This window comes from Gossypium arboreum, chromosome 4 (genome assembly GCF_025698485.1).
Source record: "Gossypium arboreum isolate Shixiya-1 chromosome 4, ASM2569848v2, whole genome shotgun sequence".
In the NCBI taxonomy this organism is placed as follows: Eukaryota; Viridiplantae; Streptophyta; class Magnoliopsida; order Malvales; family Malvaceae; genus Gossypium; species Gossypium arboreum.
This window is the reverse complement of record NC_069073.1, coordinates 682,150-707,857: the sequence shown is the minus strand read 5'-3', so window position 1 is coordinate 707,857 and position 25,708 is coordinate 682,150. Positions and strand designations below refer to the sequence as shown.

Here is a 25,708-nt window from a genome sequence, read left to right as displayed (position 1 = left end):
ATACATAATATTTCTCACAAAGCTAGATCTTTAAACCAATCAACTATTATACACCAAAATATCAACCAAACGTTCAAACCACAATCAACTTCACCTTTTTCATGTTCAAACATTACAAGCACAAAAACACAATCAAAATAATATAGACTTATGTATCAAGTTAGCCATTTTCGCATGGAATTTATATACATCTCAACCATAATGGATTCAAAAGGTATCTTAGCTTATACATGCCATAAACTTTAAGTTTGGTTTTCAAAAGTACCAAAAGATTAATGATAGTGTGACGATAAACACTGATGATCCCCGAGCACGTAATGATCACCAAGAATCTAAAACACAAAGAGCAAACAAAAACACACCATGTAAGCTTTAACAGCTTAGTAAGTTATAAGCAATTTTAATAAGTCTATAGATCAAACTCTTAATAATAATTTCAAATATTATAGACAAGGATTCATCAATACCCACTTACAACCACAAAGCATTTCTTGTTCCTAAACTCCCGGCCGAATCTAATATGAAATTCCATTCTCATGTGATATCCACAATTTCAAACACAAAGCTATTCAAATTATACATCTTATACAAAATTCCAAATAGATGATTTACATTTAGTATTTCATATAATCCAAAATTAAACACATATATTTACTTTCAAATATAAATACCTCATAGTTTTGAGACTTATCAAAATCAATCTTTTGAGCTTAAAAATTTTCTCGCACACTTAGTGCTCAATAACCGATTTCGCACACTTAGTGCTCGAAAATCCAATTTACACACTTAATGTTTAAAACCAACTTGCACACTTAGTGCTCAATGACCGATTTCGCACACTTAGTGCTCGGTATCAAATTTGCACGTTTAGTGCATCTCTCAAACTTGCTACTCATTTATATATATACATACAAAGCTTAAACATCAACCACCTAAATACATATTAACCTATTCATCTCATTAATCATTGTCACACTCGGTTCTATCAATAATATATATACTTCCATTAAATTCATGTATATCATTTATAAATAAATTCAATTCGACTTAATTGCTTAAAACTTACCTCGTATATCGGCGAACTACGTTTCACGACTATTCAATTAATTTCGTTTTTCCCCGATCCGATCCCGGTCCTTTTTGTTCTTGATCTTGGATTTTGGCTTTCCTTGACCGAAAGTGAAAAAGCTTTTCTCTTTTTCTTATTCTTTAATTTCGGCAATATGGAAGAACATGCAAAAGGAATGTTTCTTTCTTTTGTTTTTCTATTATAAATTAATTCATATTATAATTAACTAATATACTTTATAATACATAAAATATCATATAAAATGATCCATCACCGTCCACCTAAACTTATTCATGGCATAATTTCATTTTAAACCACTTTCTTTAAAAGACATGCTAATTTTAATACTTAATTAAATAGCATACTTATAATCACTTGATGCAATTTGACCCCTTTTTAATAATCAAGCATTCAAACCGAACAATTAAATTATGAAAATTTAACACTCATAATTTCACACATAGCAAACACAGAAAATAATTTTTAAACATTTTTCTGACTCGAATTCGTGGTCCCGAAACCACCGTTCCGACTAGGGTGAAAAATCGGGCTATTACAAGTGAGCAAAATCCAATTCAATTTAAAAAATTCGATAAAAATTTTAAATTTTGAATTAAATAGTCCGAGCTATTTGAATTAATCAAGTTATTCGGATAAACTCGAATAAAAAATTAAGTTTTTTGGTTTAACTCAAATATAAATTACAAAATTCGAGTTATCCAAAAATACGAATAAGAAAAGGTAAAACTACGTCGTTTTGATAAATGTTTATACTTTTTTAAAGTTAAAAGTCAAAAACATTAAGTTAAAAAGCAAAACTACGTTGTTTTGATAAATATTTACCAATTAAGTTAAAAGGCAAAATCATTATATTGTTTATGTAGTTAAATAATCGGTTCATGTAAACACAACATTGAGTATAAATAATAGGATTTGTTAACTTGACTCGAAATTTTTTGACTCGATTCGATTCGATTTGAAAAAAAATCAAATTGAGTTCGGTTGCTAAAATAAGATTCGTCAACTTGACTAACTTAAAATTTTTTTACTCAATTCGACTCGACTCGACTTGACTCGATTGAATACTCACCCCTAGAATTGGGTAGGACTTTTATGTTAACTTGACACTGCACTGCATTCATAAGCACATGCATATAAAACAATGAATATTGAAATAGTGAAGTGAAGTGTTTTATGTGAAAAATTGTTAATTTAAGGTGCTTGATGATTGTGTTTAATCTCAGAATTGCTAATCCATGTGCTTTATTTGTTTGTTGTTTTGATCCTTTTTTTTTCTTGTGATGGAACTTAAACTAAGCGTCATAGCTCATTCCCTTTTTAAATTTTCATATTTTCAAATAACCTACTAGGTTAGGACGCGAACACAGCATTCGGAGGGGCTTGGGTCCGATCTAATTTTATAAAAATATTGTAGATTATTTATTATTTGATAGTTTATTATCTAGAGATTGTATTATTTTAATTTGAGCTTAGATATGAGACTTTAGGTTGGTTTTAATTAGCATGCATAACATTTAGGTTGCTTATTTTAAATTTGACTTTAAAATGTTGAAATACGGAACTTAATTAATTATGCATGAAACATAGATTTTATTAAGACTAAGAAAGTATCATTTTTCCTTTGCTAGATTGTAGATAAATTTTGAGTAATAAATAAATAGAAAATTAATTAAGTTTTCTTAAAAGTAGTCGCCATAGTAGGAAAGTTAAATTAAATCGGATTTTGTTAATCCATATGTTTTTTTAAAAAATAATCTAAGCTTTCTTCTAAAATAAACCAATGTTTTAAAATTGACTGTTCTGTAAACTCCGATCGCTACTAGGCCATCTCGGTGGCCGATTTAATCTCTCGAATTTGAGTCTAACATCTAGGCCGAGTTGGAGAGGTTACTCATTGTCAGTGGAGTTTCAAATGCATCAAAAATGTCATTTAATAAATATAAAAGAGAAATTATTTGGTATACTGTCAGTGAAGTTTTTAAACTCCATAAGTAGGGTTAATGATTAATAAGTGTTCTATAAAGATATCGTAAAATATTAAAAAAGACACATGCTAATTTTCAAAATTGTTTGTGTAATAAAAAAATACACTACTAATATATCGAATACTAATCCAATATCTAACCTATCATACTTTTTTAATTTAAAGGAAATAAATTTATTAATTATTTTAGTTTAAATTTAAATGATGTAACAAAAGGGGTTGGTCCACATTATCTTTAGCCAACAGTTTAAGATTATGATCCAACCTTTTTTTTTAAATAATTTTATTTTATATGATGCATTTAATGATTTAAAGATTACATCAAACCTAATTTTTTCTATTAAATTTACCTTCCTTACGTATTTTTTATATGAATATCAAGTAATCTTTTTTTGTATTTCAAGACAGAGGCGAAGCCATAATAATTTTTAGGGATCGAATGGAATTTTAATTTTTATAATATATATTTTTATAATTTTTAAAGAATTAAATTTTATAATTTTAGGGAGGTAAAATATAAATTTATTTTTACTAATTTAAAATTTTTAAAAAAAATTAAAGACTTAAATAGTAATTTTATATTTTAGGGGCTGGGGACATGCCTGCCCTTCTTTAGATTCGCCACTGTTTTAAGAAATTAAAATACTTAGAAATTTAAAATAAAAATTAAATACTTAGAAAATAAAAGTAAAGAATGAAATGTAGTCCAAATTGTCCTCTTTCTCTTTTTAACCTGCTTTGACCGTATGCCATTATTCCCATCGCAGAAATCAAAGGCTTAAGATATCATAAATAAATAAAGGGAAATAAGGAGGACGGTCCAAATTTTCCTTTTAAGTATAATGCACAAATATAATATAAAATATGTTGCAATAAAAAAATATAATATGATTTATACATATTAAATATTAAAAAATTAAAAGAACTTTAAATATAATTATAATTAACAAAATAAAATTTACAAATATAAGAGATACGAAATAGTGAAATATTATATAGATATGAGTCTAAAAACAACCTCCAATAAATAATGAAACAGATTATTCAAAACTACTGATAATAATATGGATATAAGAACATTAATTGTACTCTACGGTCGCACGTTGAAACGCTTTTATATTAGAAAGCTTTATTTAACATGTTATCAGAATGTTATTATATGGGTGAAAAACAAATGTTGTATCAAGAAATTCATAAAAGATATTATCAAGGTTTTGATTGAAACGATAAAAGTTAAATATTTAAAACGTTTGATGGCTTAAGTTCAAATCTCAACATTTATATGTTTTTTAACCCTATAATAATATTTAACCGAGTTGATCTTGAACAAATATAAAAACACGATATAGGTGAAAAATAAATTTTCTGTAAAAAGGAATTCGTATGAGACAATGATGAATCTTTGATAGAAATGATGAAGTTAAAGATTTAATCTTAAAGACTTAAACATGCTTGATCATTGGCGGATACAACGGGACAAGTGGAGGCCGTTGGCCCTTGGTTTTTTAGAAACTTACATAGCATCCCTTTAAAATAAATTTTATTACATTAAACCTTTAAAAATTTAAATTCTACCCCAAACCCTTAAAAATATGTATAATTTAATTATTGGATATTATACATAAAAATAAATAGTAAAAATATATGCAGTCAACAATGTTAATATAAATTTACCGTTAAGTCATATTTCTTGATCTGCGACATGTTTGATGGCATACGCTAAATCTTTATTATATATATATTTAACTTGGTTGAAATTGGTTTTTTTATAAATCTTATGCAAAATTATAAAATACAAAATCATCCTATAATAATATTTATTAATTATATAAAAATGGACTATTTTAGTACTTTGCTGGATTAAATTAGCATCAATTTGACTTGTAATGTCAATTCCATCACTAATTCATCTAAACATGCATTTAAATAATAGAAAGTATAGACTGTATGTACCCAAATTATTCGTCTGCTTTTCCCAAGCTTTTAACTTTGGCCAATAGCAGCCCCGGAATCTGCTCTCTTTTTATCTTTTTCACTTCTTTTTCTCAATCCCTGGCCAGACATCAAGGGTTTTTTTTTTCTTCCATGACTGATAAAGAAAGGGAATAATATGTATATATAAAGCTGAGAATCCTATCCCTAAAACCTCAGCTTTTGCATACAAAATGCAAGGCTTGCTATTCACTGTTCATTTTTATACCTGATTAGCTTTAGTTATTTTATTAAAAAAAATCATAATTACATGTTAATTGAGTCTTGACTCGACTGGTATAAATATTATTACCAATGCATGAGAACGTGTTTTCGAGTGTATTAAAACACATTATCATTTTATTTATGAGTTGGAGAGAGACTATAAATTTTAAATATTGTTTAAAAAAATAGATATGTTAAAATTTATAATAAAAACTACTTTTCAAGCTCTATTAAATGAATCACTTTAATCCTTACTGATAAACTCTCTATTCTTCATAATATTTTAACTGTACTTAGAAAATAACATTGATTTTACTATCAAATATATAGAGAAAGATTGTTAGTAAAGTTAAAAAAAGTACTTCAAAAGATATATGAGATGTTGTCATGTCTCCTAAAGGAATAATTAAAAAATTAAAAATAAATTAAATTAGGCACATGTCATGTATTAAAATTTGTTTGTGGAGTTGAAAACCTCCAAACGCAGTGGACAGAATATTAACCCATATATATATTATATGAAAAATATTTGATACATTATGAGTGAAATTTAAAACTCGCATAAGCATGATTGGGTTGATGACAAATATATATAGGGTATAGTAAAAAAAGAAATATATAAAATAAATGGCGTATGTGGCAAATATATATTGTGGAGTTAAAAAAATGTATTGCCAGTGTACCCAATATTCTTTTCAAGTTTGAAAAAAATCTTATAAACTCACTCGTTTTTTATCATACCCCAAAATATAAAAGGTTAGAGGAAATAAATAACCAAGAAACGACCTTGGTCTAGTGGTTAAGTAATTAACACACTCCCCCTAGGTCCTATCCTCTTCTCTCCATTTCTTTTTTTTTTAATTTTTCAAGCAAACTAAAATGGAAGTCACCCTAAAATATATATTAAATGGAGTAAAAGATTATAAAGTATGGGTAATAACCAATGGTTAAGGACTCTCCTCTTTTGCACCCAAGTTTGAGCCTCTCTCACCACCTTTCTCTTTTTATTTTCGACAAAATTGGTTAATTACTCAAACAATCCCTAAAGTCTGAAAATCCTAGATATTTAATATCATTTCTTAATCACAATAGAACTATTCTTTTCTTTTTCAATTAAACAAAAATTTTGCTTTCTTTTTCCCTATTTCTTTCTCCTTTTCCTTTCCATCTTTTCTTTGCAAATATTTTTTTTCTCTTTAATTGCTGAAATTATTTTCGTTACCCAAATCAAAATCAATCCCCAGCGCAAATCGTTTTTCACTGGTTGTTGAATATATAGTTGATAATATACGAATTCTCATCAAAATTTCAGTAAGTACTCTAGTTTCAAATAGTAGTACCCATAAAATCTGAAACAACATAGTTTCTCGTTAATCTTCCAATTTGATTACGAATCTTCTACGAATTTTGCCGAAAATTTTGATAATCTAGGTTAATCTTGAAATATGTTATTGATTCATGTGTAAATCTCATTTGAAGGACTCATTCTAGGTACCTTGGATCAAATCTAAGCGTAAGGAACGATGTTCGAGATCCTGAAAATATGTGTGTGTTTCTTTACAAGCGAATCGAGGCAAACTGTGCCTAGGGATACAGTCACATGGCCAGCAACATAGACGTGTAGGCTACCCGTGTGGACCACACGGCCCCATCGTATGACCATATTCCCCTTGAAACCCTAGGAAATTCGATTCTCACATGGCCTAGGACCCTCGACCTGACCTACTACACGTTTGTGTCTCCCTTGTAGGTTGATTTTACGAGTGCCACACAGCCATAGTTTGTTACACGGCCTAACTACATAACTGTGTACCCCCTCCACACGGTCCAAGGCTTTCCACACAGTCTGATCACACAGTTGTGTGTCCCCTGTATATCAGAATTTATAATTTTACCTAGAATTTTATGTTTTGTTCAATTTAGTCCTTGATTAATTCCCGAATTGTTTTTAATATATTATCTCGTTCAATTAACTATTTATGAATAATTTGGAATCTATGATTTAATTGATTAGGTTATTACTATATATGCATGCTTTGTGACTAATACATCTGAATTACCAATAAATTGTTATTGTTACTAGTGTAACTGAATTATCGATTGCATGAACCGCATGCTTATTGTATTGATAAATCGAATACATGCCAAACTTTTCTACTGCTACTATTGATATAAATGCTTGTTAAACATGTTTACTGTTTCTGTATTGTATTGATACTTGCATGACATACTGCATTGCATGGGGCTGAATGCTTTGAAAGAAGGAAGTACTAACAGTTTTAACTACAAATACTGGTGGCTTATCCACAAATTACTGGCAGCTTTCATCTGCGAAACCGTTGTGTATTCAAAACTACTGACAGCATATACGTATTAACCTACAACATTGGTGGTTCATCCACAAACTAGAGTGTCCGGGATATAAGAGTTCTAGGGAACTCTTACTATGGAGTATAGCGGTGGGGTAGGACCTATCTTTACTATTAAACTAAAATTGATATGCATTGCCTCATCACGTATAAGCATGCTCGAATGAACAGTCAATTTCTACTATGATATATGACTGTTATGTATTGTAAATTGTTATTACATATGCTTGGTTTACTGTTTGGCACTGATTTTCTTGTGATGGAACTCACATTGAGCATCATAGCGCACTCCCTCTTTAATTTTCATCCTTACAAATAACCTACCAGGTTAGGATGCAGACACTACATCCAGAGGGTCTCGACTCAATTTTTACTTTATCAAATTATTTTAAGCTTATTATTTGATTATTATTATTCAAGACCGTATTATTTTATTTCATACTATGGCATGAGACTTAGGATTTGGATTTTAATTTACAGCTTACATGACATTTGATTTGATTTTAAGTTATTGAAATATGAATATTAATTAATTGCGCATGAGCCTCAATTTTTATTAAAAACACAAGTAAATATCACTTTTCCCATTACTAAATTATAACTAAAATGTTGAGGAATAATTAATCGACAATTAACTAAGTTTTCTACTAAATTAAACAAATGTTTTAAAATGAATGTTTTTTTCTGATAGCTTACTGGGTCACTTCGGTGGCTAATGTAATCTTCCGAATTCGGGTCTAACGTCTAAGTTGGGTTGGAGAGATTACATTTTTACTAAACAAATTTTAAATAAAATGACCATTATACCTTATTTATTATTTATTTAAGTATTTTTATTTCCTTCATTCATTTCTCTAATTTTAATTACAAAAAAATGCAAATTTAATTACTTATTTAAGTGCTAAAAATTAAGCATATTTGACTTTTTATAAGAAAATTATATTTCACTTCAATTAAAATTAAGTAATTTATATTTATATTCAATTAGGTTATATGCTAATTGGAGATGTATTCACTAAATTATTTTTATCTAAACTTAAATTTAAAAAGTTTTAATGAAAAATAAATTGATGAATATAAAATTAAAAGGTAAAAGGTAAAAAAAACAAAAATAAATTTATTTCAAATTTAATATATATAGTTAAAATAAAATTTAAATATTCAACATATATTTACATAGAATACCATTAAAAAGAAAAAAAGTAAAAGATAAAAAAATAATAATATAATGGTTATCTTGAAACTTTGTTTCCTTTTCTTTTTCATTAAGTTTCTTCTAAATATAATATTTTATAACCCTTTGATTGATAAAATTTTTACTAAAGAAAATGGAAAAACCTTTAAAGAAAACTTTAGATTTTCTCTTATTGTTAATAATATAATATTTCCTTCAAAGTACATAGAAATAGTCCTCGAAGTTAGTCCTTAAAATTGGAAATTAAATCTAGAGCTAAAAACTATGGCGTTTAAAAATCCAATTGTTCAACCAATAATTATATAAGAAAAGTTATGAACATTTAATTTTTCATAAGGAAAAAATGTGAAAGACTTAATCGAATTTTCTTTTGTTAAATTTTATTATATATTATATATTTAAAGTTTGTATTTTCTATTATTTTTAATGGTGTTTAGTTAATTTCTAACACTAAAATTCTTAAAATATAAATAAAAGGGTTATCTACTGAATTAGATAATTTCAACTATAAATAAAACAATTAATAGATGTGGAATGCCCTTGTTTTAAAAGCTAAAAATTTTGGTTAGGAAGTTTGAAGATCAAATTGATAGAATAAGCAAGTATTGAGGACTAAATGTCTTATTATACCTGTTAGAAAAAGGCAGCGAGTGACCAAAATATGAACGAATTCAAACGTTAGTGACTAAAGTGAAAAATTTTAAAGTTGAGTGATCATTTGTATAATTTACCTATTTTTAATTAAAAGATTAAATATAAAGATCGAACATAATAGACATAAACAGAATAATAATTAATTAATTAATTAATTAAGGGTAAAGTTATTATTTAATTTAAAACTCAATTAATAAATAAACTTCATGAAACAATAGGGAGTAAGTAGGTATTTGGGGGCAAATACCAAAGAGAAGCTTTGCTTTTATTTGTTTGAAACATGTATGACTTCAACAGTTGTAAAAAGGTTTGAACTAACCCCATGGATTAGGTTTAACATACATACATATATATATATGTTATATATACTACAATAATATTAAAGAATGTAAAACCCTAAATCATCAAAAGATATAGTTTGATCAAGTGGCTATAAATCTCATTTCTTACTTCCATTTACAACATGGATAGGGCAAATTCTTTGAAAAATTTCTGGTAGGAAGGCAATAGACTGAATAAGCATCAAATCAAAGGGAGCTGGGGTGGGTTGGGGGGGGACATAGAAAGAGATATTAAGATTAAATAAGAAGATGAAGTACCTTGAGATTCTCCTATATGGTAGAGGTAAAAAAAACCTGGAAAATTAAATAGGTGGTGTTGAGCCGGGAAAAGAAAGAAAAATCCTGCAAAGGAAGAATATTGATGGAGAATATGTAGTATATACATACATGGAATATATGCTTGGCTCCTCATACGCCATCCACGGAGGCCATCGATGTTCGATGGGTTCTGCAAATGGCATACAGGGAGCCAGGCATATACATATATGTGTGCCATGATGATGATGTGTGCGTGCGCATATTGTTATGGTATCATGCCGCGAATGAGGAAATGCATGGGAAGTGCAATGCTTTTAGACGATGATCATCATCTCATCATCTTCTTCAATCCCTTTGCACAGGCCAAGCTCATATTTACAGGCACAGGCAAAGCGCGTATACTTGTGAAGATCTGAGTGGCAAAAGAAAAAACTGGGTTCCTTTGATTTGGCACAAAACAAGCAAAGAAGAAAGTTTGGGCAAAGATGAGAGGATGTTTAGCTCAAACAAAACCCTCTTCCATTGCCATAAAACAAGCAAAGAACTATAGGGTTTGAGCTCAAAGTAAACCCTGTTGGGAAAGGGAAAGCAAGAACCTGTGTGGGGATTCAAGGTTGAGGCCGCCCCCTCCCCAAATTTGCGCACTAAATATAGACAAAAGAAAAAAAAAAGAAAAAAGAAAGAAAGATAAAAAACTTATCGATGGATTGTGAATTAAGTCGGTGGTGTAATGGTAAAAGATTTTCCATATTGTTAAATATATTTTTTATAAATAAAAACTTACCCATAAATTCTTTTCATATGTTTTATTAAACCATAATGATATTTTAAGTGTTTTATTTATATATATATATATTTATTATTTTATTGTATTTATGTTCGTGTTCGTGTTCATATAATCGTGTCGTGTTATACAGGAGAGAAAAGGATGGTGGGTTGGGTTACTAACCACGCAATTTCCTAAGCTAACCTTTATGGTGTTTGAAATCTCCTTTTCTGGGTCTTAAAGCAAAGGTTGCTTTTCTATTCTGAACCTCATTTTGTCTGGGAGTGCTTGGAAATACTTGGATTCCTCTCTCTCTCTCTTTTTCTTCATAATTTATCATTTTTTTTTCCTTTATTTTTTTTTAAAAAATTAACTTTTTCTTTTAATGCATACCATAATTTTCTTTTATATTAGTAATTGACTCAGATTCTCACTTGACCAATTTTAATTTCCATTTGGATTTGTGGAACAATCCATGTTACTTTGCTACCTAATTCTCCAACTCTTTTAGGTCTATTCCCCAACTATTCCCCATTTGCTTTACATGGATATCCCTATCATTACATATGTCACTAACCTAGCTTTATAAACCTTGAGTAGAAATTTTGATAAAACCAAAGGTTCAACCCATTTTATTTTATGCAATCATATTTAAAAAATGGTAGCATATATCTAAGTTTGGAATCTAATTATTGCATTGTTACACCCTGTTTTTTTCTATTCTTTTTATCTAAAAAGTAGAAACTTTCATGAGTTTAATGTTTAAGTCAAATAATTCATATTGGAGATTTATGTTCTCACACTTATATAACCTTAATAATTTAGATCAAAAGAAATTATAATTACTTACCAAAGAAAAATGAGATGTATGGTTGTTAGTATAGGAGGACGTGGGTTCGCGTCGTTGAAGTATATTATTTGGAAAGAGTTTTGAATAATTTTAGTCATTGTATCAAAAAACAAAGATTAAGAATTGTGGTGCTATACTCATTTTTTTTTGATGTCACATGCATTGCATGTTTATCACTGATAACGATAATTTCTCTTAATTTTTGAATAATATACAAAATAAAAAATTAAGTAAAACAGTATGCGTTAATTATAGTAGTTCATGATAAATAGTAAATATATTTATACTAAAATAATAAACACATTTGATAATGGTGATTAAAAAAATAACGGTTGAAATTTGACTTTCATTTTAAAACAAACCCACAAAATAGCTTTCACTTGCATCGAAAAAATAGTAAAGTAAAAAAAAAACAGTTTTAAGAGTGTTTCGTTCTTCGAAGAATCGTTGCTTTAATGCTTCATTCTTTTTTATATAGTTCTATCTTATTAATGCTAACAATCTCCATTTTTATCGGTAATTTTTCTTAGATGATATTTAGTAGAATATGTCTAACTAAGGAAGGCTATTTATAAAGTTAAATTAAATTTTTAATTGGTATATAACTCTAATATTAATTAAGTGATAATTAAGATACTTATAATTCTATTCAAATAATAATTCTATTTTATATCAATAAAATTTATGCAATTTAAAAAAAATTAAGCCAATTTTTAACTAATAATTATAATTATTACAATTTTTTTTATATTTTTGAATAATCTCATTGTAAGTTCGATCATATATGCTCTTTTAGACACAATGCCTAGAACTACCCATAGCCTCTCCTCAACCCATAAATAAGAGAATAATGTACTTCAACGCACTCAAACTCATATCCTTACGCACTAGCAATAATACCCATGCCAATCGAGTTAAGACTCAATCGACATTTTTTTTATATTTTATACTTAGAATTTTATTCAAGTAATAACTTTATAAGTCTAAAATTAATTATGTGATAATTAAGATGCTTAGAGTTCTATTAAATAATAACTTTATTTTACATCTATAAAATTAACGTAACTTTTTTACTTCAAATTTGTTAATAAATTACAATTATCACAATTTTCCTTATATATTATGCGTATAGTTCTATTCAAATAATAACTTTATTTTTAAACTAAAACAATTTTTAACTAATAATTCTAAATTAATAATTATTTTTAAATTTAATTTAGTAATATGATAGAAAATAAAGGGTATTCTCATTAGTTCAAAAGCTTTTCCAAACTCGTGCTTTTATATATATTATAGATAATATTTGATGCATTATCAATGTATGAGTTACACTATTAAATAGATTACAATGCGACACATCATCAATGACTAAAACAAAAAAATAGTATAATTCATTTCATATGAGCGTAGCATCATGATTTTTAGTCTTTGTTTTTTGATACAACGCCTAGAATCACCCATAGTCCCTCTAAAACCCTTAAATAAGACGATAATGTGCTCCAGTATACCGAAACTCATGTCCTCTTACATTAACAACAATACCGATACGATTGTGAGAGTAACTTTTCAAGGTTTAACTTATTTACCCAACATTGTGAATATCCACATTTGTGTATGACCGACTAGCCAAAGTTTTCCAATAATATTTCTAACCTTATGTGATCCTTCTACGAATAGTCAATTTCTTCGTGAGAATCTTTGCTGTCATAATAAGGCCACCAATAGTATTTTTTTTAGATATATACACTCCTTTTTATATTATTATTGCTTCAAAAAAAATCTATTTTTGGAAGTGTACTCCAAGTAAAGTTTCAAATTGATTTACTATATTTATCGTATTAACAAAAACAATATTGATTAAAAATCTTTTGCATCAATCAAACAAATAGTTGTAAATTTTGTTTTATTCCATATATTATCTATCTATGTCCAATATACTTTGTATAAGATTTTATGAAATATATATATATATATATATATGAAATTAGTTTAATTTTACGGTGGAATTTTTTATATTAAATTTTATCGTACTCGGTGAAAATTTATTTTAATAATTGATATAGATAAAGTAATAATAAATTTATATTTTAATATTATTGAAGATAATGCAATGTGTATTTTCCTCTTTGTTTGGCACCTACAATCTATTATAGCACCAACAAAGGACTACCTATACTCAAACCCAAGGCATCTTGGTATAGGTATAAGCTACGGGTATAACCTATTGAACCAACCCTTTCTTCAGCACATGCTACTTTGTTATTAATTATTAAAATAATTTAGAAGTTTTAAAAATGTAATTGAATTGGGAAGGGAATGGGAATTGGATTCTTGGGTATAACGGTTACTTGGGGAAATATTTAGGGTTTTATGTTGAATTATGGGTTATATTGGATGGATTAATTTTGCTACAAAGATAAGGGTTCGGTAGGGTGGTGATACAATCTAACAACTTACAAGTGGCCATAGCTATCCAAGATGGTACATTGGTGGATCTGAGATCTGTTTTGCTTAGGCAGATCCAACAATTTTTGTTGCATGAAGGATTTGTTATTAATTATTAAAATAATTTAGAAGTTTCAAAAATGTAATTGAATTGGGAAGGGAATGGGAATTGGATTATTGGGTATAACAATTATTTGGGTAAGTATTCAGGGTTTTATGCTGAATTATAGGTTATTTTGGATGGACTAATTCTTCTACAAAGATAAGGGTACAATAAGGTGATGATTCAATTTAACAGCTTACAAATGGCTATAGCTATCCAAGATAGTACATCGGTGGATTTAAGGTATGTTTTGCTAAGGCGGATCCAACAATTTTGTTGCATGAAGGATTGTTATTTCTAAAACATATTCCTAAAGAGAATAATCAAGTTACTGACTACTTAAATGACTTCTGATAAAAAAAAAGAAGGTTTTTGAGTGTTGAATAGTCAAATGTTATATTTTGATAAAATATTTCAATCGAAGTTGTTTTAAGTTAAAGTAAATTATTTCAAAACTCAAATGACATAAAGTTTTGAAATTGTTAGGTGAACTTTAAGAAAATCATTATTATAATAAACATTGATGGGCAAATGGCTTTTTTTTTTTTTTTTCTGTCTGCTGTTTCCTTTGGAGCTTTTCTTTTCATCATTCTTTTTCTTTCTTTAATTAATGCTTATTATGATGCTTACAGAATAAGATTGTTCCTTTTGACTGTCAACATGAAATAAAAGATAAAATTAAAGAATTTCATAGAATTGACACAATCATTTATTTAGGGGACCAATCCTTTTGAGATGTTGAATTTTTGTTGGGATGGAATTTGGGTGTAGTTAGGGAGCTTTTTTTCTCTTATTTTTATTGATTTATTATCTTGATAATTAATTACACCTACATGGAAGAAAAAAATTGATGATATTGGAAAATTGTTGGATTTAGATTTCCTTTTCCAAACTTTCTAACAAATAAATATGTTATAATATATGTTGATGATGATAGTAGAAATGATCGTAAAGTAATAAGAAAAAAAAAGAATATACATATTTTATATGGAAAATCCTTATCGAAAAAAATTACAGGCAAAAGAAGAGAAATTCACTAATGTTGAAAAAATAATGATACAAGAGGTTTTTGACTATACACAATTTTTAAGTGTTAAATAACCCGTCTAATAGAAAAAGTATAGTCCTATACGGATTCAACTTGTGCAGCAAGGTTCAATGGAAAGTTAAGAATTGCATAGTTCTATACGGATTCAAATTATGTTATTTAAGTTCTTAATTATTTCAATTTGTCTCATGTTCTATTTTTTATGTATTAGGTAAAAAGATTAAAGAAAAGTGGATTTAAAGATTGAGTTTGGCAATTTTTTTCGGATTGGACTTTCAACTTACACTGCTTTAATGTTTCGTTTAAAAGGGAATCGAAAGATGTAACCCAACTTAACCATGAATTAGACCTAAAAACTATCAAGAAGAAACCCAAAAATTTGCCAAAAAAACTTAGAAAAAGTCCATTAATTTATTGAGGACACTTTTTGTCTTTTCTCTTTTATGCGAATTTTACCCTATAAATACACAGTTTTAGGTTTAGAGCCACATATAACCTCATTCAATTTTATTCAATTTTTGCATTTTATTTTTTCCACGAGTTGCCAAACTTTTCTTTTCTAGTGAAGGGAATTTCAACTTTGATACTTCAAGTTTGTGAGATCTAATTTATTTTAATATTTTCTTTATTCTTTTGTATTCATATATCTTCTATTTTAATTATAAATATTCAAGTTTGTTAAATATAGGGTCATATTTTAAAACATAGAATATTTATCTTGTCAATTAGAATTTAATTGTTTAATTGGTTCTAATACTTAGCATGATTGAGTATAAGCTAATGCAATTTATGTTATGTAGAAATGCGATCTAGTCTAAATAAATCTTGGTTGTGTGTTTGTTGGCTAGAATTGAGCCTCTTTCATTCTTAATGCTATTGGTAAATTGACAAGCATTTGTTATAGGATTATAGTTTATCTATAAAGGAAAATAATTAATGGTGTTTGCCTTAGTTATCGAGAATGTAAGAAGAGATTGATTGTTAGGCGTTCTTCGGTAACTATAACCAATTTATCATAGAATATTGAAAATTATCTTTGCTTCAGTGATTAAACCCATTAATCAAAGCTAAGATTTTGCATTTGATTATATTTTCATCATATTAGCTTTTCTTAAAGTTTAATTGCAATCTTTTTTTACACGATTTTTGTTTCAATTCCAAACCTTTATTTTACTTGTTTTTATTAAAGAAATAAGATTACCACCGGTCTCTATGGATTTAACCTTACTATTATCTAAAAATATATATTATTTGAGTAGGAAATTTGTTTGTTGGTTTCGACATTGATCAAAATTTAGCACCATTGTCGGGGACTAGTATCAATAATTTTGTTTCTTTTTATACCTCAATCTTCTTGTGTAGATGAACTCTAGTACGATCTTGAGATGGACACAACTGCTCGAAGACTATGGAAAAAGGTTGAATCTAGAACCAACTAGCCATCATCATCTATTGAGTTAGATATAGAAAACAATTCATTTGCTTCATTTAGCAAATTAGAAGGAGAAGAACCAATGGCCCGCCTAGAACCAACTATGAGAGAGTTAGTGATCGCCGACAAACGTGTGGACGTTTGACTAGAAAATACCACACCAAAAATATATTAAATTAAATCAGCGGTGTCTGCAAGTATACGAGTCAAATTGTAATATAAATGTGTACAACGGAATACAGGAAAGTATTTCGAGGATCGTATCCAAAGGAGGACAAATTAACTCAGAAATCTATTTCTACAATAACAAGTCTTAATAGTAATAATTAAAAATTATATTACGACGAACAATGAAATAGGTAACAAAGATAAACCAAATTAACTGAATTAAATAAACAGAAGATAAACAAACAACTAAATCTAAATAACAGGCAGAAGATTAACTTGTTTCAATGGTTCTAATTAACTTCAAAATTCAAGTTTAAATAGAATTAACTATTAATTAACTAGTATTACCTCTCGGCCTCTACTAATTAACTAAGCGACGAGTACTTGCTTACCTCTCGACCTCACTTTTCCCACCAAGATAAACTATGATTTTCTTGGCAAACTTATCTCCCGACCTTGTTTAACCTAGATTACTTCCTAGGGTCGTCACTTCTAGGGTTTAAGCACACATAATTTAAAACCAGCTAATTTCTATGGGAAACTCGCATTCCTCCGTTAACTACTCCCACATCCACTTGTTAATCTCTATCACGCCTCAAAATATAGTGGGTTAATTGAAATAATTAACCAAGTAATAAATTAAGCTTGATAATTAAGTAGATAATGCACTCTCTTGAGGTCTTAAGTTCAAAGCACTCCTCTCCCATTTCTTTTCTTTTCATTTAAAGCAACCTAGGATAAAACTCACATTAGAATATATATTATTGGGGGTGAAAACTTAACATGTATAGGCAGAATCCTAGTGGTTAAGCTTGTTTTTCCCCCTTGCATACCATGTTCAAGCCACCCCATTTCAAAGGCTTTTTCAACTTTATTTTAATAGAATAAGTGAAATTACCATGCAACCCCTCAAAGTTTGAAAACCTTAACTATTTAGTCTCTTTTTCCATAATTACACTAGAATTATGTTTCTTTTTCCATCCCAATTAGAATTTTTCTTCTCTCTCCTTATTTCTTCTTATATTTCTTTTTCATCCTCTTCTTTACATCAATTGTTCTCTCCCCTGTTAAAATTATTTTTGCTTTTGATATCAAATCAATCCTCGATAAATTGATTCTCTACCAATTGTTGAATTCATCGTTGATAGCCTCTGTAATTCCATCAAGTTCGGTAAGTACATCTCATTCTAAAGTTTAGACCTCAAATTTCAAAAAATTTATATCCGATATTAACCTTTCAAATCAATTAGTCAATATTTCACAGTTCTTAACGAATCTTTTGTTAATATTGTTAAATCTTGATAAATCATGAAAAACAAATGTTAAATCGTGTGAAATTTTCATTTGAAGGACCCGTTTTAGGTACATCGGATCATATTGGAACGTGAAGACCCTTGTTTGGGCTTCTGGTAAAAGGTGTGTGTTCTTTTACAAGTGAATCAAAACAAACTGTGTCTCAAAATAGGGGCACACGGGCATGTGGACCACACGGCCCTTCACACGACCATGTTTGCTTGAAACACTAGGATATTTGATTCTCACATGACCTACAACCCTCCACACGGTGCTATGAATAATTATGTGTTATTAATCATGCTTACTGATAAGTGTTATCAAAAAATACTACTTCACCAATTTACAAAATAAGGGATTTGAACCTGGGTCTCTAAATCAATTAGACTCTTCTTATTTTCTCTTAACCATCAATCCAATACTCATCATTGTCATAATTTTACAAACTTTTAACTAAAAGTCATAGCGTGACAACTCTTGGTCGACTAATCCAATTTCTTCTAACCAGATTTTCAGGATGTAACATATTCCTTTACTTGATGCAATTAAACAAATACTTCGATATACTAAATTTATTAAAGATTTTTGCACAATAAGAATAAGAAAAAGCTTGGAGGTAATGAGAAAATAAGTGTGGGAGAGAATTTTTTGCTGTTCTCCAAAAGAAATTACCTCTTAAGTGTGAAGACCTAGGTATGTTCTCTATCCCTTGCATGATATGTAAAGTTAAAATTAAAAATTCCAGAGTCCTAGAGAATGTTTTGGTGCAAGTTAATGAGTTGGCCTTTCCTTCCAATTTTAATGTGCATGATATGAAAATTTATTTATTTTCTCTTAATTCGGCACAAGTTTTGTTAGGAAGACCTTTTCTGTGAACATTTAGAAATAAAATCAATATGTACGATGGCACAATGACTATGGAGTTTGATGGCCATTTAACCAAACTTAATATCCATGATACCGTTAAAAATTCAAGTGTTATATCTTGTGTTTTTATTGTAGATGTTTTTAACCCATTTGATTCTAGTAATGAAGTTGGTTCAAAAGAGCTACCTTGTAGAAATTAATCTCATTCTTGAAAGATCAAAGAAATTTTCGGCACTACAAAAGAGATTGAAATCACTTAATAAGCCGAAACAAAAATATTTTGAGAGATAGAGGCATTCTTCCACTCGATACAATTACTCAAAAAAGTTTGAAAGAGCAATGTCTAGCCAAAGACGTTAAATAATGACACTTACAGAGAGGCAACTTTGTGTGTTTTGTTTGTGTAAAACCAAGCAAGTGGAGCAAAACGATCATTAAACAAAGTATTGAGGTTGAACTGGGTTAAAAGTAGATTCTATAGTATGTTTTTATTCATTTCTTTTTTTCTTTTCTTTTTTTTAAAAAAAAGGAGAAAACTGGAGTTGAAGAAAAGAATTTATAGTTAAAAAAATAATCTACACACTTAACAGGTGAGAGCGCTATAGTCCTTCCCTCTGCATAATGCATGCCACAACTCCCCATCCGCCGGCTGCAGCCTCCGTCAAGCATGCTAAGCAGCTCGCACGCTGCAGCTTCTCCTTAGCGTGCTTCTGCCGGCACGTCCTTAGCACCCTGCTCTTGGTTTTTTACGCACCGTAGTGCCATGCTTGCATGCCGCGACACTCCTGACACTTCCTGTTCAAATTTATATATGAATTTTGTAACCCTAAATTTGACCTTTTACTTCTAATAAAAGCTGTTTTATTTTCTATAGTCGTATTTCTATTATTTTCTTTGAAATCAAGTGCAAGAAAGGAAAAGTTTCAACTAGAAATCAATGGAGCAACTTCGGAAGTTGGGTGAGACAGTTCTAATTTATTATTTAATTTTTATTCTCAATAAACGTTCATTGTTGTTGGTCTTAATTGTTGAACATATAGAAAGAGGATGGAATGAGGCAACTATTCTTGAACTACACTTAATTGAATTTGTAACACCCCTTAACTGAGTTCACACCTAAACTCGAGAAAAGAATGTTATATTTTCAAGGCCATCAATTCACTTTTGTTCTATATTATTCAAACTAGTTCTAACAATCTTTTAGGTCTTTATTAATTCATTTTAAGGCACAATGAACCTTTTTTAACCTTACTCTGAGTTCAGTTGGAATCGGGGTTCGTTCAGAACTTTTTTAGATCAAAACAACCCAAACAGGAAATTTGGGATAGGGGGTGTGGTACCTCTGTGTTCTAAGGTGTATTTTTGGTTACTGACTTCCAGGTTTCGATACCTACAAGCTAGGGTGCAATACCTAGGTGCAGGGGAGCCCGTAACAAGCCTAAAACACATCTAGAACACGCATAAACATTCTTATTTCATTTCCATTCATTCATAAACATTTTCCAACCTTAAAATACACCAAAGTATATATCAATCTAAACATCACAATTTCATTAACTAACAATTTTCCCATTAATACACAAACAATTCCCATTTGATATAAACATGCATCATAACATTGCTACCATTTACACACTTAAATATTATAAGTTGCTTAAATTACCAAAATTCAATTACACTTTTGTAACTCACACACCATATTTAGATTTTCACTTTCGTATTTATTTCATGATTTATCCATGAAATTTAATTTAATATTCTTTATATTTTTCCTCCTTTTCCTCTCCATTTCACATCCAATATTAATATGGACAAATCTCTAGTTTCAAGCACAACATATATATTTGAAACTTTAATCAATAATAGATTATATTCATTTATCATATCTTCTTTCTCATATAAAACATGAATATAAAACATGAGTATGAGAAAATCACTAAATTTTCTAAGCTCTTACCTTTAAATTTCTTCTCCAAATGTCAGCTACAAGTCAGTCTTTTCCTCCACTTTTCTTTAGTTTCTCTCACTTATTTCTTACTTCTAAATTGTTGAATGTGCTTTTTAAAATCTCTACATTTTTACTCTTGGGTGTATATGGAAAATCTCAAGAATTTAAGTTGAAATAGGCGAATGGAACAAAAAAAAAAGGGACCAAATTGTATAAAATAGCAAAGTTTCTCTCCCTTATATTGGTGGAGGACGTTGGGTTGAAGAAACATCTTAAAAATATCTTCATTTAATTAACTAATAAAATATTTCAATATAATATAAATTTTCCGATATCATCATTTCCATCCAATGGCTCATATTTGTTCTCACTTACCAATTTGATCCAATGGTTCACATTTTACCAACAATCATGATATTTTCTCATAATGATCTCATTTTGAAAATAACCATTTTACCCTTCTATATATTTTCTACAATTCCATCCATAATTCATGACATTTTCTTGATATAATTACACTCCAAGTCCTTTCTCTTTTTCCATTCTATTCAATTTAATCCTTTTATACTTTTAATTTACTCACTTTTCCGTAACACTTTTCACTTTTTTACGATTTAATCAATACTTCAGATTTATTTCCCTCAACACATGAGCCTTTTGATGTTCTTCGGTTTCCAACTATCTTCAATAGTAATACTAAATATTTCTATTTTATTTACCACGAAAAATCTAACATATACTTTTCCAAATTCACACTATTTATGACTAAGGGAGGTTTTAGGATGTTTAAGTATTTTTGTTAGTTAAAATTTTCCATATTTTATTCATATTTTAATGTTTTTGAAATTTGTTAGAATTTTTAATTAATTATTTTAATTTTATAATTTTACAACATGTTAAAAAGTTTATAATTTTATAATATTTTAAACTACATCTAGAATGAACTAAATAAATAAGTGTCTAGATTCAAATAAATTTGGATGATCATTTATCCAGATTCATTGTAGATGTGCATTTTTAATATCCCTTGTAGGATTTTAGTTTTTTAAATATATAGAACGTGGCATGCGACATTAATATACTTGTCCATTTGGCATTTCATGTGTTAGCTTATCATTGATTTTGTGAGTCGTGTAAGTATTTTTTAACAATCAAATTAGTCAATGACAGTTTTCATTATTAATTGGAAGGGCCTAGTTGATTTTTTTAGTCATTGATGGCTCAATGAAGTACATTCTTACCGGCTTAATTGATTTTTTTTTACTAGGGATCATTTCTACCCTTAAACTTAAATATAATAAATAATTTTCAATTCAAAATTTAATAATAAAATAAAATTATTCAAATGTCAATTTAATAATATAATAAATAATAAAGACTATTTTATTAATTTATAAGTTTTTCTAAACTCATATCGATATATATATTCTAAATAACAAATCAAATGAGTAAAATTTATATAAAATTTTGAAATATATATTTATTTGTAAATAAAAAATAATTGAGGGATTGATTGAGAAATTGAAAGGATTATGATAATGTATTTTGATAAATTTTGTCATCAATCTTATGCCAAAATTGAAGAGGATGGTTCTATCAATTACACAAGATGGATCAAGAGCCTAAAGGGCATGCATCTTTCATTACTAGTGTGAATTCATAAAGCACAAATCAATTTTTTTGAGGAATGTTACTAGTGCTAATGGGAGATGAATCCATTTTTAGTAGGAAGAGTTCCCAAGAAGAAAGAGGTCACTTTAAATTTGTGAGATTAAGGCTACAAAAATTCTTGAATTGGTTGAGATTATATTATTACTTGTACTGAGATTCATTTAGTGGTTTCATTTACAAGCAAGACCCTATAAGTGTAGGTTATTTGTTGAAGTGTTCATGTTTGAAGTAGACTATTCTACACCTTATTTCTACATTTTAGTGTGAAAAATGTCACAACCAGAAAGATTCAATTAGAACCATAGACTATCAATAGACATAATTGGTTTGGTTTTGCTTTTGATTGTTAGACATGGACTTCATTAAAGAAGGAAGCTCATTCTCATGACCTCAATTACTAGATAGCTGAAATTATGATTTTTAGAACACATATAAAGGCTTTCATTAAAGTTATTGATGAAAATGCTTGTAATGCAATTTTGACTAGTTGGACACCATCTATTACAACCATACAAATGACATTCAATCTATCAAATCAAAGGAGACATTGACCACAGAGGAGGAGACAATTATAACTAAAACATTGAACACAATCTTTAATGAAGTAGATCCATAAGAATTCAAACAATGAAGTAGACTTGTCACATCTCGAAAATCGGGTTAGAAGAAATTGGGTTAGTGAAACCAAGAGTTCTAAATGTTCTAAATTTTGAGTTAAAATTGAGAAAATTATGTAAAGCTAAGTATCTGCTTCGGTGGTTTAGTACTTTGGACGTGTGTTTTCTAGATTATAGGTCTAAATCTCTCTTGGAATTTGTTTTGATATTTTTGTATTAACTTCTATTCCTGATCATCTAGCATAAGTAATATTTTCGCTCAACTTATGATAAGAATGAGTTTGTTGGTTCGGTAGTAAGGTGTTTGTTAGCTTACCTTAAGATTTTGTGTCCGAATCCTGTGTGTGAAGGTGGTTTTTGTTTTGAATTCGGAAGAAAAAGTTGATTTGGTTAATATGTGAAAGTTAGTGGGGTAGTTTTAAAAGTTAGTGATGAGGGATTTCCTCTCTATTTTCCTCACACTCCCACTCTCTCATTTGCTATCCCTTTATTTTTCTTTCACTTTTTTTCTCTGTTGTTCTCTTTTCTTGTTGGTTCTATTTCTTAATTCTTCTCTCAAACAGTCTATTTCCATTGTCTTTGAAGACGTCTTTTGTAAGGTACAACGATTTTTTATTCTATCTGTTGCCGACTCTTCCTCTGTTTTTTTATTCTTCTGTTCGTTTTAGTAGTATAATTGTTCTCGTTTCTCTTGGTTGGGTAGATTTTTCAGTATGGTGATTAATGTGAGCATTGCTCGTTTTGTTCTTCCAATAGGAGAAGTCTGTGGGCTGTTCAACGTTTCTTCGGCGAGTTCAGGGATTTTTTGAGCGATTGTTCCGTTTGGGTGAGTAATTGAGTGCCTTGAAGCGAGTTGAGTCGTGGTGTTAGAATCTCTTATTTGATGGTTGTGTTCAAAACGATAAATTGATTGCTGGTCTCTAAAGCTAACTGGTTCATTTTAATTGATATTTTAAGGTCTATAAGTGTACCATATCATCGTGTTTCAGAATTAGTAACGTGTGTCACGAAAACTTGAGAAAATAACGATCGAAAAAAGTTGAAAACTTAGGCTGTTGACACCACATTGTTGTGTGAGCCACACCGTTTGGGCCAATTGGGTTGCGTGGGCTACACGGGCATGTGTAGGTTGTGTGCTAAACCGTGTGAGCCACACGTTCTGAGCCAATCGGGTCGTGTAGGCCACACCAGTATGTGTAAGCCATGCGGGCCACACAGGCTAGCCAGTTAGGCTGTTTGGGCCACACGAGCATGTGAGCCCATTTTCTGTAAAATTTCACCTAAGCCCGTTTGACTCTAAAATCTGTAATTAGACTTTCCATAAGGCCCATATTGCTTAATTAGGGCTTGAAAACAAGGTATATGTTAATTTGGTTCTGTGTATAATGTGTTTAAAATATGTGAAATATATTTGCATGATCCAATACTGTTAGTTCTAATGGTATATTCTGATTCACTATGTCTATATATGTGTGTATGATATGTGATTGTGTTATTTTCGTATTTTTGAATCAACTATATGACCATGCATTTGACATTGTAGCGATTATAGTGATTTATGTTTTTGATACATCTGCCTGCAAAGCACGAAATCACATACTTACTGGTTTCTATTAAGAATATGAAAGCATGTTCAACATGTTTATCATTCTGTTCAGTTTATGCATGCCATGTCACATTGCATGGGGTTGGGATATGAAAAATATCGCATTGGCATTATGTTTTTTTTTTGAAAAATACCGCATTGGCATATTCATGCATTATCAGTTCTGTTTAATTGATTGATATGAAATTCTCTATGATACTCTGATTTGTTGTGATTGCGTGTTTCATATTCGAGTTTCGTTATACAATGGGCTATGTAGCTTACCCCTTTGTTTTGTTTTTGACATTTCAGGTAACTAGTAAAATTTAGCATCGGGCGGCGTGCGAGAGCTCAGATTGTTTTCGGTTATTTATTTGAAGGTTTACGTTTTAATTATTTTGGTTTGTAAACTTGTTCAGACTTTTGTTTTTGGTTTTTTGTTCTGTTTGTTTGTCTTCGGGTGTTTTAACATGACACTGGGAAACCACACGGGTTAATAACTAAAAATTTGGTTTTCAAAATTAAAACCCTGTAAATTTTCCACTGAAAAATTAAGTAACCTCTTAAGTGTTTTTTGAAAATAATCAGATACTTTCAACGTTTGTTTGCTTTCAAGCTAGAAAGGATTTCTTACAAGGTTATTTATTGATAACGTAAATAATTAATGGTGCCTATCTTGATTATTGAGAAAGTAAAAAGAGATTGGTTGTTAGGCGTTCATCAACAACTATAACCAGTTTATTAAAGAATATTAAAAATTATATTTGCATGATCAAACTTTTGAATCAAACAAAGACTTTACCTTTAGGTAGAGCTTTGCCACGTTGA

The 25,708-nt window shown here is 29.1% G+C and overlaps 2 long non-coding RNA genes across 2 annotated transcripts; both read right to left on the bottom strand.

Moving 5' to 3' along the window:
- Positions 1-9,905: 9,905 nt before the first annotated feature.
- On the bottom strand, positions 9,906-10,929 carry LOC108459968 (uncharacterized). Its single transcript, XR_008281495.1, has 2 exons — positions 10,088-10,929; positions 9,906-9,980 (listed from the first exon to the last, which is right to left on the bottom strand). It is a non-coding gene; the product is annotated as an uncharacterized LOC108459968 (long non-coding RNA).
- An 8,588-nt stretch (positions 10,930-19,517) lies between these two features.
- LOC128291816 (uncharacterized) lies at positions 19,518-21,292 on the bottom strand. Its single transcript, XR_008281744.1, has 2 exons — positions 21,017-21,292; positions 19,518-19,854 (listed from the first exon to the last, which is right to left on the bottom strand). It is a non-coding gene; the product is annotated as an uncharacterized LOC128291816 (long non-coding RNA).
- Between the last annotated feature and the right edge of the window lie 4,416 nt (positions 21,293-25,708).